The following is a 15,155-nucleotide window of genomic DNA, read 5'->3' as shown; positions in this document are numbered from 1 at the left end:
TCGTATGAAGATGTATCACTGTAGTCTTATGTTCTTCATCGACTTATTTGGGAATTTCTGTTGCTGCTAAAGGTAATTACCCTACTTTTAATTGCACTATTGTTACGATGCATTATTTAATGCTCTATTAGTACAACTTTGGCCAGTCTCCAAGCACTCACTAGTGTTGGTCGCATTACTGAAAAACAATCATTTGTTACAATTATTAGTTACCTTATTTAAAATGTAGTTAACCCCCAGATTACTGACACTAAAAAGTAGCGCATTACTCCAAAAGTAAGTTGAGCATTTTTATATATGCTCACATAGAAACCAAGTAGCCAATGACCTCAAAATATAAACACATAACAAAATGAATAGAAGAAAACGTGTACACCAACCTGTGGAAGCAGTGAATTTTTTCTTGAGAGCTTGCAACCAAAAACTTAGCCGAGACGCTCCATATCCATTTGGCCCCCGGACTTCAAACCACTTGAAGATCTCCTTCTCCATTTCTTTCCCACCCCTCCCAACGCATTGGCCTACAATTCGCTTCTGGTGAGACACAACCAGATATTGATTGGCGTATTCTAAACTTGTGCATTTGGCTTAGATGTTAGTGTAATATGGTGGGAAAATATCTGCAGGAGATGAAATTCAGCGTCTTCATACTGTACTTAAACGGTGGTACAATAATTCAGTTGTATTTTGTGGGTCAATGTAAACATGCCCACCCATTGATCCTGGTGGTTTGAGGATTGTGACAGTACTGTATGAGTGATGCAGAATCATTCAGTAGTCGGTGACCATTGCAAATCATTATCTGCGTTTGATGTGTGGAACAGTATTGTTCCATGCAGTAACGACAGTAGAGTTAAAAAATGACGCGTTATTGTACTCGTTACATGGAAAATACTGTATTTGTGTATAATGTGCACAGGGTTTCATCATATTTTTGCAATGATTGGTCGGTGGAAAATATCGCTGACCGCAAACGCAAAACTGGCTGCAACGGAAATCAAACCCGGGCCACGGCGGTGAAAACGCTGAATCCAAACCACTGGACCACCATTGGTTATACAGGTAGATGACATCTAAAAAGTCAGGTCAAGTCAAGTCACAAATGGTCTCAAAGGGCTTCACAGACTATTGCAAACAGAGTATTATTACACCATTTCCTGATCTAAAACCTACATGAGGGCAAGGAAAAACTCAAAAACCTCAGCATGAGGAGAATGAAGAAACCTTGAGAAGAGCATTCCGTTTTACGTCATAATCACACTATTGTTAAAAACTACCAGAGACGAATGTTGGAGAATGGAGAAAACAAAGTCTTCCTGAGAGATGTAAATAAAAGAAAAAAAATACAATCTTAGGACTGTCCGATGATGATTCTGACTTTGAAGGACATTGAAAAAATGCATTCAGAAACATGGTAATGTGAATGAAAATGGTGTGATGATGAGATAGAATCTAAAGCCTTTTTGAATATCACCTATAACAGTGGCCCGCAACCTATTTTGTACCACAGACCGATTCAATGTCTAACTACATTCTTACAGCCCGGCCCAATGATATATGTAAGGATGATTGGCCTAAATCCACTGTGTAATCTCTAGACCAGGTATCTTGATGACTTTGGAAAAGGCTTTAGATTTTATATCATTGTCACATTATTTGTACTCACTGTGAATGGTAAATTAAATGGTAAATGGTCTGCATTTATATTGCACTTTTCAAGTCACTGAAGACCTCCCAAAATGCTTCACAATGTGCTTCACACTTACCCATTCACACATCGATAGCAGCGTCAGCCATGCAAAGCAAGTACTTGGTTATTGGAGAAGAAGAGTGTCAGATAGAGAAAGACATATAGAGAGAAAGAGAGAAAAGAAAAAGAGAGTGAAATGGAGAAGGAGAAAGAAAGTAAGAATGAAAGGAAAATAAAGAAGTGATAGAGAGAGAGAGGAGGAAGAGAGAGAGAGAGAGAAGAATGTAAGAGAGCAATAGGGGAAGAGAAATACAGGACTGTCTCAGAAAATTAGAATATTGTGATAAAGTTCTTTATTTTCTGTAATGCAATTAAAAAAACAAAAATGTTATACATTCTGGATTCATTACACATCAACTGAACTATTTCAAGCCTTTTATTATTTTAATATTGCTGAATTTGGCTTACAGCTTAAGAAAACTCAAAAATCCTATCTCAAAATATTAGAATATCATGAAAAAGTATACAAGTAGGCTATTCAACTAATCACCTGAATCATCTAATTAACTCAAAACACCTTGCGAGGGTTTCCTGAGCCTTAAAAACACTCAGCTTGGTTCAGTAAACTAAATCACAAGTATGGGGAAGACTGCTGATCTGACTGCTGTCCAGAGGACCATCATTGATACCCTCCATCAGGAGGGTAAGACACAAAAAGAAATTTCTCAAAGAGCAGGCTGTTCACAGAGTGGAGTTTCAAAGCATATCCACAAAAAGTCTGTTGGAAGGGAAAAATGTGGCCGGAAACGCTGCACAACCAAGAGAGATGACCGCAGCCTTAACAAAATTGTGAAGAAGAGCCGCTTCCAGAATTTGAGGGAGCTTCAAAGACAGTGGGCTGAAGCTGGAGTCCAGGTATCAAAAGCCACAGTTCACAGACGTGTCCGGGAAATGGGCTACAATAGCCGTATTCCCATGGTCAAGCCACTTCTGAACTCAAGACAACGGAAGAAGCGTCTGACTTGGGCTATGGAGAAGAAGCACTGGACAGTTGCAGAGTGGTCCAAAGTCCTCTTTTCAGACGAAAGCAAGTTTTGCATTTCATTTGGAAGTCAAGGCGCCAGAGTCTGGAGAAAGGCTGGAGAGGAGCAAAATCCAAGTTTTTTGAAATCCAGTGTGAAGTTCCCACAGTCAGCAATGGTTTGGGGAGCCATGTCAGCTGCTGGTGTTGGTCCACCGTGTTTCATCAAGTCCAGAGTAAATGCAACTGTGTACCAAGAGATTTTAGAGCACTACATGCTTCCATCTGCTGAAAAGCTCTATGGAGATGAGGATTTCATTTTCCAGCATGATCTGGCATCTGCCCACAGTGCCAAAACCACCAGTAACTGGTGCACTGACCATGGCATCACTGTCCTTGATTGGCCTGCTAATTCCCCTGACCTGAACCCCATCGAGAATTTGTGGGGTATAGTTAAGAAGAAGATGAAAGACACCAGACCTACAAATGCAAATGAGCTGAAGGCCGCTATCGAAGCATCCTGGGCATCAATAACACCTCAGCAATGCCACAGGCTGATTGCCTCCATGCCACGCCGGATTGATGCAGTAATCCGTGCAAAAGGATTCCCAACCAAGTACTGAGTGCATCAATGGACATTTTCAAATGTTTGATTTAGTTTTGCTGTTATAAAATTATTTTTTTACTTGGTCTGAGGAAGTATTCTAATATTTTGAGATAGGATTTTTGAGTTTTTTTCAGCTGTAAGCCAAAATCAGCAATATTCAAATAATAAAAGGCTTGAAATAGTTCAGTTGATGTGTAATGAATCCAGAATGTATGACATTTTTGTTTTTTTAATTGCATTACAGAAAATAAAGAACTTTATCACAATATTCTAATTTTCTGAGACAGTCCTGTATAGCAAAAGAGAAAAAATGAGAATTGGGAAATAGAGCAATAGGTGCCTTGTGGGTGGCATCCAGCTTTGGCGACATCAGATGGACTGAAGCTTCATTTTTTTTCTCTTGCGCTTCTCTTAGTGTTGTCTCCCACTGTGGGCTGGATTCAAACCCTTGGCGGGCCCGATCTGGCCCGCGGACCGCAGTTTTGACACCACCGCCTCAGATTGAAGTATAAAAAAAAACGTGAGAAATACTCACGTTTTATAACATTGTTTTGGTTTAACGTGTTTATCCTGGAGTGTCGCGTATAATCTGGGGCGGCAGTGGCTCAGGAGGTAGAGCGCTCGTCTTGGGATCAAGAGATCGCAGTTCGAATCCCGGCTCCTCCGTGTTACTTGTCAAAGTGTCCTTGGGTAAGACACTGAACCCCTAATAGCCCCAATAAGCAGGTTAGCGCCTTACATGGCTGCGCGGCTGCTATTGGCAAAAGGCAGTGGCTCAGAAGGTAGAGCGCTCGTCTGGGGTTTAAGAGATCGCAGTTCGAATCCTGGCTCCTCCGCGTTACATGTCGAAGTGTCCTTGGGTAAGACACTGAACCCCTGATACCCCCAATAAGCAGGTTAGCGCCTTACATGGCTGCACGGCCGCTATTGGCAAAAGGCAGTGGCTCAGGAGGTAGAGCAGTGGCTCAGGAGGTAGAGCGCTCGTCTTGGGATCACGAGATCGCAGTTTGAATCCCGGCTTCTCTGTGTTACATGTCGAAGTGTCCTTGGGTAAGGCACTGAACCCCTAATATCTCCAATAAGCAGGTTAGCGCCTTACATGGCTGCGCGGCTGCTATTGGCAAAAGGCAGTGGCTCAGAAGGTAGAGCGCTCGTCTGGGGTTTAAGAGATCGCAGTTCGAATCCTGGCTCCTCCGCGTTACATGTCGAAGTGTCCTTGGGTAAGACACTGAACCCCTGATACCCCCAATAAGCAGGTTAGCGCCTTACATGGCTGCACGGCCGCTATTGGCAAAAGGCAGTGGCTCAGGAGGTAGAACAGTGGCTCAGAAGTAGAGCGCTCGTCTTGGGATCAAGAGATCGCAGTTCGAATCCTGGCTCCCCCGTATTACATGTTGAAGTGTCCTTGGGTAAGACACTGAACCCCTAATACCCCCAATAAGCAGGTTAGCGCCTTACATGGCTGCACGGCCGCTATTGGCAAAAGGCAGTGGCTCAGGAGGTAGAGCAGTGGCTCAGGAGGTAGAGCGCTCGTCTTGGGATCACGAGATCGCAGTTTGAATCCCGGCTTCTCTGTGTTACATGTCGAAGTGTCCTTGGGTAAGGCACTGAACCCCTAATATCTCCAATAAGCAGGTTAGCGCCTTACATGGCTGCGCGGCTGCTATTGGCAAAAGGCAGTGGCTCAGAAGGTAGAGCGCTCGTCTGGGGTTTAAGAGATCGCAGTTCGGATCCTGGCTCCTCCGTGTTACATGTCGAAGTGTCCTTGGGTAAGACACTGAACCCCTAATACCCCCAATAAGCAGGTTAGCGCCTTACATGGCTGCACGGCCGCTATTGGCAAAAGGCAGTGGCTTAGGAGGTAGAGCAGTGGCTCAGAAGGTAGAGCGCTCGTTTTGGGATCAAGAGATCGCAGTTCGAATCCTGGCTCCTCCGTGTTACGTGTCGAAGTGTCCTTGGGTAAGACACTGAACCCCTAATACCCCCAATAAGCAGGTTAGCGCCTTACATGGCTGCACGGCCGCTATTGGCAAAAGGCAGTGGCTTAGGAGGTAGAGCAGTGGCTCAGAAGGTAGAGCGCTCGTTTTGGGATCAAGAGATCGCAGTTCGAATCCTGGCTCCTCCGTGCTACGTGTCGAAGTGTCCTTGGGTAAGACACTGAACCCCTGATACCCCCAAAAAGCAGGTTAGAGCCTTACATGGCTGCACGGCCGCTATTGGCAAAAGGCAGTGGCTCAGAAGGTAGAGCGCTCGTTTTGGGATCAAGAGATCGCAGTTCGAATCCTGGCTCCTCCGTGTTACGTGTCGAAGTGTCCTTGGGTAAGACACTGAACCCCTGATACCCCCAATAAGCAGGTGAGCGCCTTACATGGCTGCACTGCTGCTATTGGGAAATGTGAAGCACACTGTAAAGCATTTTGGGAAGTCTTGACTTGAAAAGCGCTATATAAATGCAGATCATTTCATTTCATAATCTCTCCATAAACTATGCTCCCTACGTTGTCATGAATGACAAAAAATGACTCCTCTATACAATTCAACAAGCCCTAGAACCGTTTCATCCCCTCGGCTTTTGTTTTCCAAGTTAGGCACGAGGAGCAAACTCCGTTTGTCTCCACTCTCAATTAAAAGGACGCACATCGGCTGAAGGAAGGTCTTTGTCGGTTTGCTAGAGCAGCCGCCTCCCCACTCCGACCAAGACACAAGCAACACACGGCCCCCCATCTGCTCCTAATCACGAGTGCAGCCAGCGGTCAATGGCGCGCCAAACCACATGTGAGCACGCACGGTGTGTGGAACAGTCAGGCACTGGCATCCTGGTGCGCTTGCCCGTAAACCTTTACCTGAAATGTGATGACACACAAGACAACAAGATGAAAATGAGCCACGCTGGCGGTGTGCTTTACAGATGACAGGGAGTCATGGAAACGCCCGGCGCTCTCCATGGTTACACACTCCATTCCCCCACGGGATCTCTCCTGTGATTGTTGAGACGCCGCACTTCAAGTACGACAACAACACGGCGGTCGAAATGTACACACGCTTAGTACTTAAAGGGTCTTATAGAGATTTATATTTTGCCACAATTTGTTTTTTTGTTTTTTTTGACTCTCAGGAATTAACCCTAAGCCACAGGAAGGATTGCAGTGGTACCTTTTTATAGTAGCTCAGGAGGTAGAGCGCTCGTATTGGGATCAAGGGATCCCAGTTCGAATCCCGGCTCGTCCGTGTTACTTGTCGAAGTGTCCTTGGGTAAGACACTGAACCCCTAATACCCCCAATAAGCAGGTTAGCGTCTTACACGGCTGCAATACAAGGCCGCTATTGGGAAATGTGGAGCACATTGTAAAGCGCTTTGGGAAGTGATTGACTTGAAAATCGCTGTGTAAATGTAGATCATTTCATTTATACCAGCACCTCTTAACTCGAAAAATGTCGATATACAGTGAAAGGTATTGGCTCCCCAAGAACTGTTTGACTTCAAGCTTATACTTAAAAAAAACTCGATGTTTTATAAGAAACAACAAAATGTGAGTGACAATCGTGAAAAAAAAAAAGCACAAAAAATATTGATAAATAGGAGTTGCAAATGTATTGGCCCCCTTTGTCAAGTCAAGTCAAATTTATTTATATAGTCCTTAATCACAAAAATGTCTCAAATGACACAATTACCTGATCTTCAACCAACATGCGGGCAAGGAACAACTCAAAACCTCAGCGTGAGGAAAAAGAGAATCCCTTGAGAAGGGACCTCACAAGTGGTATCCCCCTTTCAGGATGAATTACATTTAGCATTACAGTACACAAACATAGTAAACACTAGGTAACATGTTGAAAATTTGTCCGGAAAGTGCATGACAGCAGCGACGCCCCCAGCCTGTAAACTAGTCCAGAAAGTCTATGGCGGCCACGACCCAGCATCCCATCTCTGCCAGCTGGTCCATGCAGGCGTTCGCATGCTTCAGGTCAAACCTTCTCCTTCGTATCACCACCAGGTAGGCAGTCGGAAAAAGACAGGACAATACAGAATATGAGGTGGGCATCAATCATAAGCTTCAATCATCAATCAAGTTAAAACGTTGTCCAACCTCCTTTTGCTGAGACCACAGCCACATGTTTCCATAGGTTTTGCACCTCTTGAAACATAAATATTTGCCCATCCTTTCTTCTAAGACGTCTCCATAGTTTTTAAGGTTTGATTGTGATAGTTTCTGCACTGCATTTTTCAGATCTTTCCACTGTAGCTCGAAAGGATTTATGTCTGGACTTTCTGACATCTTTATGTTGCTAGTTTAAACCATTCCATTGTTGATTTTGCTATATGTTTAGGGTTGTTGTCCTGTTGGAAGGTGAATCTGTGCCCCATTCTCAGGTCTCTTGCAGACTCCAACATATGTTCTGCCAGATTCACCCTGTATTTGTATCCGTCCATCTTCCCATCAACTCTAAGAATCATCCCAGTCCCTGCATGATGCTGCCACTACCATGTTTGACAGTGGGGATGGGATTTCCAGGGTGCAGTGTTACTCTTACGCCAAATCTAACGTTTTACATTTTGCCCCTAAAAATTCAATTTCGGTCTTGATCTGACCAGAGCACCATGTTCCACAAATTATTCTTGTGTCCCATGTGTGTTACCAAAGGTACATTTTATGGTATTCTTTCTTTCCACTCTTACATAAATGGCGGTTTTATGCAGAGTATAGCTAGTAGTCCTATGGACAGATTGCCCCACCTCAACTGTGTATGCTGGTCGCACATTGTGATTATCTGCTTCTTGGTTGCTTCTCTGATTGGTTGTTCAAGCCTAAAATTTAGAGGGAAGACCAGATCTTGGTAGGTTTGCAGTGGTTATATGCTCCCTCCATTTTGGTATTATTGCTTGCAGAGTTCTCCGGGAGATGTGTAAATCTTGCAATATCTTCTTGAATCCGATTCCTGCTTTGAGTGTTCCCACTACTTTATCTCAGACCTGCCTGGTGTGGTCTTTGGTCTTTTTAATGCTGCTTTTCAGGTGCATAAAAACTGAGACTTAATGACACAGAGTTGCACTCTGTCAATGTTAGTAATTTATGTGGACATGTTACCCCTCAGAAGTCATCAGGTATCTTGTGGAATCAGTTTGCTGAGCTGAGAGAACATGTAGCTAATATTTTTGCAACACCTACTTTTTTTTTGTGGTGAATACAAAATGTTGAAATAATTTTTTTCCACTTCACGATTGTGAGACTGAAATGTGGCAAAACGATTTCTATATCAAACAAAACCCTTGCTCCACGTATGACTGAAAATCCAGGTCACGAGCAGTCCCAGGGGCTACCACTAGAGACTGCTCGTGACTGCTTACGCCACTACTACGGGCAAAAAAATAATAAAAAATTGTGCCGTAAAAAACGTGTGTGTAAATGTTTATTTCAAGTTACAGAAACTTTGATTTTAGGAATACATGAAGTACTTGCGTATCATCAACAGTCTCTCGATCTCATCCTGTCAACTTCCGCCAATTTCTCTCCTTAATAATGATTGACAAATCCTCCCTATTAAGCGATAATAAACCTTACAAACACAACGCTGCACCTATTTGCTCACAATAAGAACGACTATGTGGCAGAAAAGGTCTATTTACCATACAACACAACACAAACAACTCTCTCTGCCTTTGGTCTTTCCCCACTTGCAGTAAATTTAGTGTCGCTTATTATATATAGCAGTACATGATTTCGCAGACTTCATCTTCATTAGCATTCTAGATGACTCTGTCGTCTACTACCAGTGACCGAGAGATCCGGATTAGAGCCTGAATGGGCAAGATTAGAGGTCTTTATTTATTGTATTGAATCTGTTTTAGTGATGAGAAAGATGTGTTTTAGAACTATCTCGGGTTATCTTTGATGCTTTTGGGAGTTCAGGAAGCGGCCAATTAGTTTTTAATCAATTCATATCGAGAACATTTGCTCTTCATTCGAACAATTCAAGCTATGAGCACCATCCCGGAAGGAATTAAGCTCGTATGAAGAGGTGCCATTGTAACACATTTCCTGTTTAGTAGAACTAATAGGTAGTGACTTTTAACATTTTACGGTTAAGGCAACTGCAAGGAATAATTGGCTGTATTTGCTCCAGGGGATATCTTGAAAATTACACTGCAGTCTACTTTTGACCCACATCGTTCTTCTTTTTTTTTTTTTACTGTGACATAGTTTCAGAATCAGAATGGTTTTTTTTTTGGTTTTTTAAGACTGTCATGATGTTCCATACTACACTCGTACTAACATTACAAGTGCAGAAGTTCTTTATTTTCATGGTTTATTCCTACTTATTCAGGTAATGTCCTTTTCATAGGCCATTTTAAATTGTTTGCATGTGCCAGTGTCTGAAATAACGTCTGCCCGGACGCCCGGGGCGTGCATCTTTTCCGTCGGGCGTACAACTTACAAAACGTCTCTGCCCGGTTGGCCGACAATTTTTTCAAGGAAAAGAAACAATTCCTTATTTATTTTTTTATTTTTTTACAAATAAAACGTTTTTTTCCGATTTCGAAATCTTCGTTCGTTTTGGAAATTTTGGAATTTCGGTTCTTTTGGAAATTTCAGAATTTTGGTTTGTTTGGCAATTTGCATACTCGGCAGCCAATCAGAAGCCTGCATGGAATAACTTTGTGCTTCCAGACTTTCCCGAGCGTTAGAATGTCGTGCATTTGCATATCATTTTCCAAAGTAGACGCACAGAGAACACAAGAAAAAGGATAAATGGTTAGGAATTGTTTTGATTTGTCAATTTAATCGCCCTCTTACTCGTGGTATTGCGGTAAGACGTTTTCCATTGTGTGACGTCATTACGCACGCACAATTTTTCGTATTGCCATGTTGTATTGAGTGGAGCCGTGTTGTTGTTTGCTTGTTGTTGAGGAAAAAATATACTTAAAGGCTGAACCACAATGTCCTGCTTATCTTCTCACGCATGAGGAAACTGCACACTCTGACATATCCTTACCAGGAATCAAGCCAAAACCTCAGCGCCAGAAGAAAGATTCAAAAGATGCTAACAAAATTGATGACGCTACAAAACGTAAACGTACATTAAAAGCATCGTGGAAAGAGGAGTTCACGTGGCTTGTAGCAGACGACGCAACGCAAACATTGCATGAGTGTAGATGAGTAAATACAGGTACATACTGATAGCAGATGGAAAACAGCGAAGGGCTGAAACAGGTTCTCAAATTATATTAATTTAATCAAAATCAAAATGTATTGATAAAGCACTTTTCAGACACCAAAGTGCAACTATAACACAAGTACATAAAGTTCCCCCTCAGCAAAGATGACATGAATATTTTTAATACTAAAAGGATACTGATTCCACTAGTACAAAAATGTCCTTATCGACCCCATTTTAAGAAAAATAAATCAAAAATGTTTTTTGATACCTTAGAATCCTAAAAGTTTGTCCTTAAAATTACACATTTAATATCTGTGATACCCACATTTCTATGTTTTTATTCATGTTGTGAACATGCAAGTTCAAAATAATGTCAACAATGTTTTTGAAACGTCTTTATTTTGAAATGGACATTGTGTATTATTTGCGCCTCCTTTTTCATTCTAGGGCTGCAACAACGAATCGATAGAATCTATCACAATCAAGGATTAAAAGCAAATTCGTTTATCGAGGTATTGTGTCGCGCGATTTATCCGTTCTTCAGAATAAAAATTCGGAGTCATTGTGCACGGATTTGCTTGAGTATCTTTCCAATATTAGAGTACTCTTCCAATGTATTTTTTGTCTCCCCATACTATGTGATTATTGAGTATTTTTGCTTATTTTTTGTATGTATTTTATTTTTAACAATGTTTTTTTTTTTTAGCACTATGAGGCACTAACTAATACTCACTGTCCCTTTTGTGGACGTCTGGACGTGCAAAGTCTAAATATGGCCGTCACTTCAGAGATGACAAAGGGCGGGCTGTCATCCCACACGGTTGTCATGACAACGATGTACCAGGTTAAATGTTTCTTGTTGTTGCCACATCATTGCAACATCCTGACCTAAAAAAAAAAACAAAGCGGCGTGCCTTTTCCGATGCTAATGTTTCACGGAGGTGTGTCGCCGAGTTTGGGCTTTCGTCGAGTTTTACGTCGAGACTGGAATTGGCTTCTCTCACAGGCGCTTCTAAGATGAGGGAAAACAAAAGAGAATGAGAAAATGAAGTGCGGGTGGCAGCGTATACACACGAGGAGAAATCAAATTACTTCTTGTGCTCCGCCTGCCGTTGTGGCTGAGGGAGAGCATTAATCTTTTACCTCCGTCAGCAGGTGACAACACGGGAGCGCGTGCGCAGACTTCACGAAATCACAGTCGCTTTCATTCACGTGCTGCTGCTGATGCACTCAATGGTACAGATAACGATACAGATAACCGAGACATTTGAGGCCAGCAAGGGGCTAAACTGGAGGAAAGGAAGAGTGTGTAGGATAAATGGTAAAATTTTCACCTTAAGGTTGGTAGATATAAAGGCTTTACAGAAGATGGCTGCACTAAGCAACAACTGAACTCTTGGCAAATACAGAGATCCCTCGGTTATCGCGGTTAATGGGGACCAGAACATTCATCACATGGCTTCATTAAAGCCCCCAAGGGGCAAACGTACCTCCAACTGAGATTAAACGACTGTAACAGAAAAACAACTACCGTATTTTCCGCACTATAAGGCGCACCGGGTTATAGGGCGCACCCCGAAAAAAATAGTTTTTGGTCCTATTTTTGACATACATAAGACGCACCGGATTATAAGGCGCTACAATGGGAACGTGGACAAAACAGTCAGATAGTTCAGTCCAACTTATTACCCCCCTTAACATTCCCAAAGCTTGCAAAGACGCAAATACGTGTCGAGAACACGTGCGGATGCGGTGTCCGTAAGATGTCACTCAAATGCATCGTTCCATCATTCGGAAGGTTAAAGTCTTGGGATTCAAGAAATGCTAACCATTCCTTAGTATCTATTTTCTTTTTCGCTTGCAACTTTACTGTGCATATGACAATAAACACTTGGAATTGAGTTTAATTTAAAAATAGACACTCCATTCCATCCATTATCTGCACCGCTTATCACAGAAACATCGAGTTCAGTCTGAAACAAGATACAGGGATAATATAGTAGCTCACCGAAGTTGTTGTGTTCACAATAATGTGCAGCCAATGTCCTCTTATATCCGTGAGGGTAGTAAATCCAGGAGAATAAAATATTTTCAAATACAGAATAGAAAAAAATGCTTTCTCTATGCCGTCAGCCACGTGCCATAAACATTCATCTTTTTCGGCCAATTGCAGGCTTTGTGTTGCCGTTTAAGCCAATGCCAGCCTGTAAATGATAAAAAGGATCCGCCCCTTGACCTCCGAATAACTTTAGCCAATAGTGATCGATTCAACTGATGATTGACACATCTTTTTCGGCCAATTGCAGGCTTTGTTTGCCGTTTAAGCCAATGCCAGCCTGTAAATGATAAAAACGGTCCGTCCCTTGACCTCCGAATAACTTTAGCCAATAGTGATCGATTTAAATGATGATTGACACATCGGTTAGCCAATGAAACGCCGGTAAATAAATCCCAGCATACACCGCGTACTACTTGGCCTTCGGGGGAAAATCTAGTCGGCGGCTGCAAGTTAGTTGGAAAACTTTGCAATTTTAAAATTGATCCATAAATAAGGCGCACTGTATTATAAGGCGCATGGTCAGCTTTTGAAAAAAATAAAGGCTTTTAGGTGCGCCTTATAGTGCGGAAAATACGGTATATACCTACAAAAAATATCAAACAACACATAATTGCAGTTGAATGAATGGTTTGATTGTTTTTATATACAATTAAATTGAAATTTGAAGTCTTCTACTTTCAGTGTTGGTAAGCAATTTAGAGAGCGGTTGGCGAGCCGTGCAATAACATCGGGATAGCCGATTTTCCGCAATGGTGTGAGTTTCATGGGTACTAGAGCTGGTGGTGCTGAAATACAGGCTCCACAGGGGTAGCTTGTGAAGGTTGTTGGCTTAGCCGGCGCAGTAGGCCCCGACGTAGCTTCAGTGGCTTCTCAAACCCGATAATAATCCACGAAACACTTCTGGCTTTCCTCAGCGTCTGATTGTATTGATGATTTTCCTTTTCAATGTAATGAGCCCAATAGCTAGCAACCACCATACTTCCCAGTTTGTTTTGATTCAGAGACGTTGATTGCACATACCCACTATTTGACTGACAGCATACAGCAGCTTAGTTGCACACACAGTCACGCCTCCCTAACACACACACACACACACAAAATCTGCCCCCGTGCAGCACTCACTGTGTGCTTTCTCTGACCACAATGAACGATACGCATGTATGTGCAATTCTTTGATAAGCTCGAATAAACTCTTTGTTTTCATCTGGTTTGGGTTGGCATTTGGACTGTATTTGAAAAAAAAAAAAAAAAAAAAAAAAAGATTTCTTACTTTCACTATTTTCATCTTAAAATAGCAGAAAACCGCGACCACGCACGTGAAATCACTCTCCTCACTTGCATTCCCCACGCATTTCCTTCAGCTGAAACACCGAGGGTAAAACTAAGATAAAAGCAATAGGGGCAGTGGAAACAAAATTTGTAAAGGCTCTTGGAACTCAATTGTGCACCGAAGAGAAAATATTTAGTTTTATACTTTTCAAGTACACCTCAAACTACACACCCCACCTTAAAGTTATCACAGTTGTGTTCTTGGTAATAAGTCACTATTAGAAGTTCCGCGACCTGCATCGATTGAGAATTTTGCACATACTTTGTTCCACATGATTTTAGGCTTAACTCCTTAACTTTAACTTTGTGGCTATTTTAAAGCAGGCTCCCTTCTTCAACGCAGCCAACACAATCTCCTATTTCCGTTTTTCTGCATTTGCGCGCCGGTAGATTGTGCCCGGCATGGCCAGGCTGCCTCTCTGCCACCAAGTCCCACTGCCTGTGGCGTGTAATCGACTTTATCCCTGAACTGGAAAAAGCGGGCAGGCCACGCCAGGCTGGAGGTGACCCATTTCCCCCGGGCAGCCTCCTAATCAACCATTCTCTGGGGCCGTTTCATTCACTCCACAATTAGAGCAACTCCCTTTTCGAAGAGTTTGGCGAGCAGGTGGTCAGATGGGCTTGGATAATGGCGGCCAAGGCAGACCTCTCCATTACTTTGCAACTCTCGATACCTTTTGAAGAGCACGTGTGCTCATTGTTACATGCAGGCAGGTGAACTGACACGTTTTATTTTCTTGGTTTTTGTATGTGTTCGTCTTGCTGTCGGTCACCCCTCTCGAGGGAAACGACCAGGGTAGATAGATGGATAGATAGATGGAACTGACACGTACAGACGCTGCCCTACTTACGAACGAGGTTCCGGACGATCGTTCGTAAGTTTAATTTGTTCTTAAGTTGCTTCAGTGCTATATTTTGTATGTTTAAGGTTTATATAAGTAGGTTTAAGGCTTGTATAAGTAACCTGTATTGTTTTGTACTGAAAAATAAACATCTAATTAAAAGATTTGCTCTATAAAGTGAAGTTTGACTTACTTTTGGAAGATGGGCTTCAACAGTTGGGAGCCTTCCTCCTCCGAGGTAAAAAGTGGTCGTAAAAAAGCAATCCAACAGTTTTCTCAACCGCATCAAGCTTTCTTATTTTCTTAGTTTTAAAAGAAACGGCTAGCCTGTTTCATACACTTCACACCAACCATATTGAATGGATGCACGAGATATTAAACAATAAAAATGTCAAAGTTCTTAGCGCGCTGGACATACATTATAGAATGTTTACACACGAACTTAAAAG

Source organism: Urocampus carinirostris, chromosome 3 (genome assembly GCF_059441175.1).
Source record: "Urocampus carinirostris isolate Australia breed hairy pipefish chromosome 3, RoL_Ucar_1.0, whole genome shotgun sequence".
NCBI classification, from domain to species: Eukaryota; Metazoa; Chordata; class Actinopteri; order Syngnathiformes; family Syngnathidae; genus Urocampus; species Urocampus carinirostris.
Note: the sequence above shows the minus strand (reverse complement) of the source record.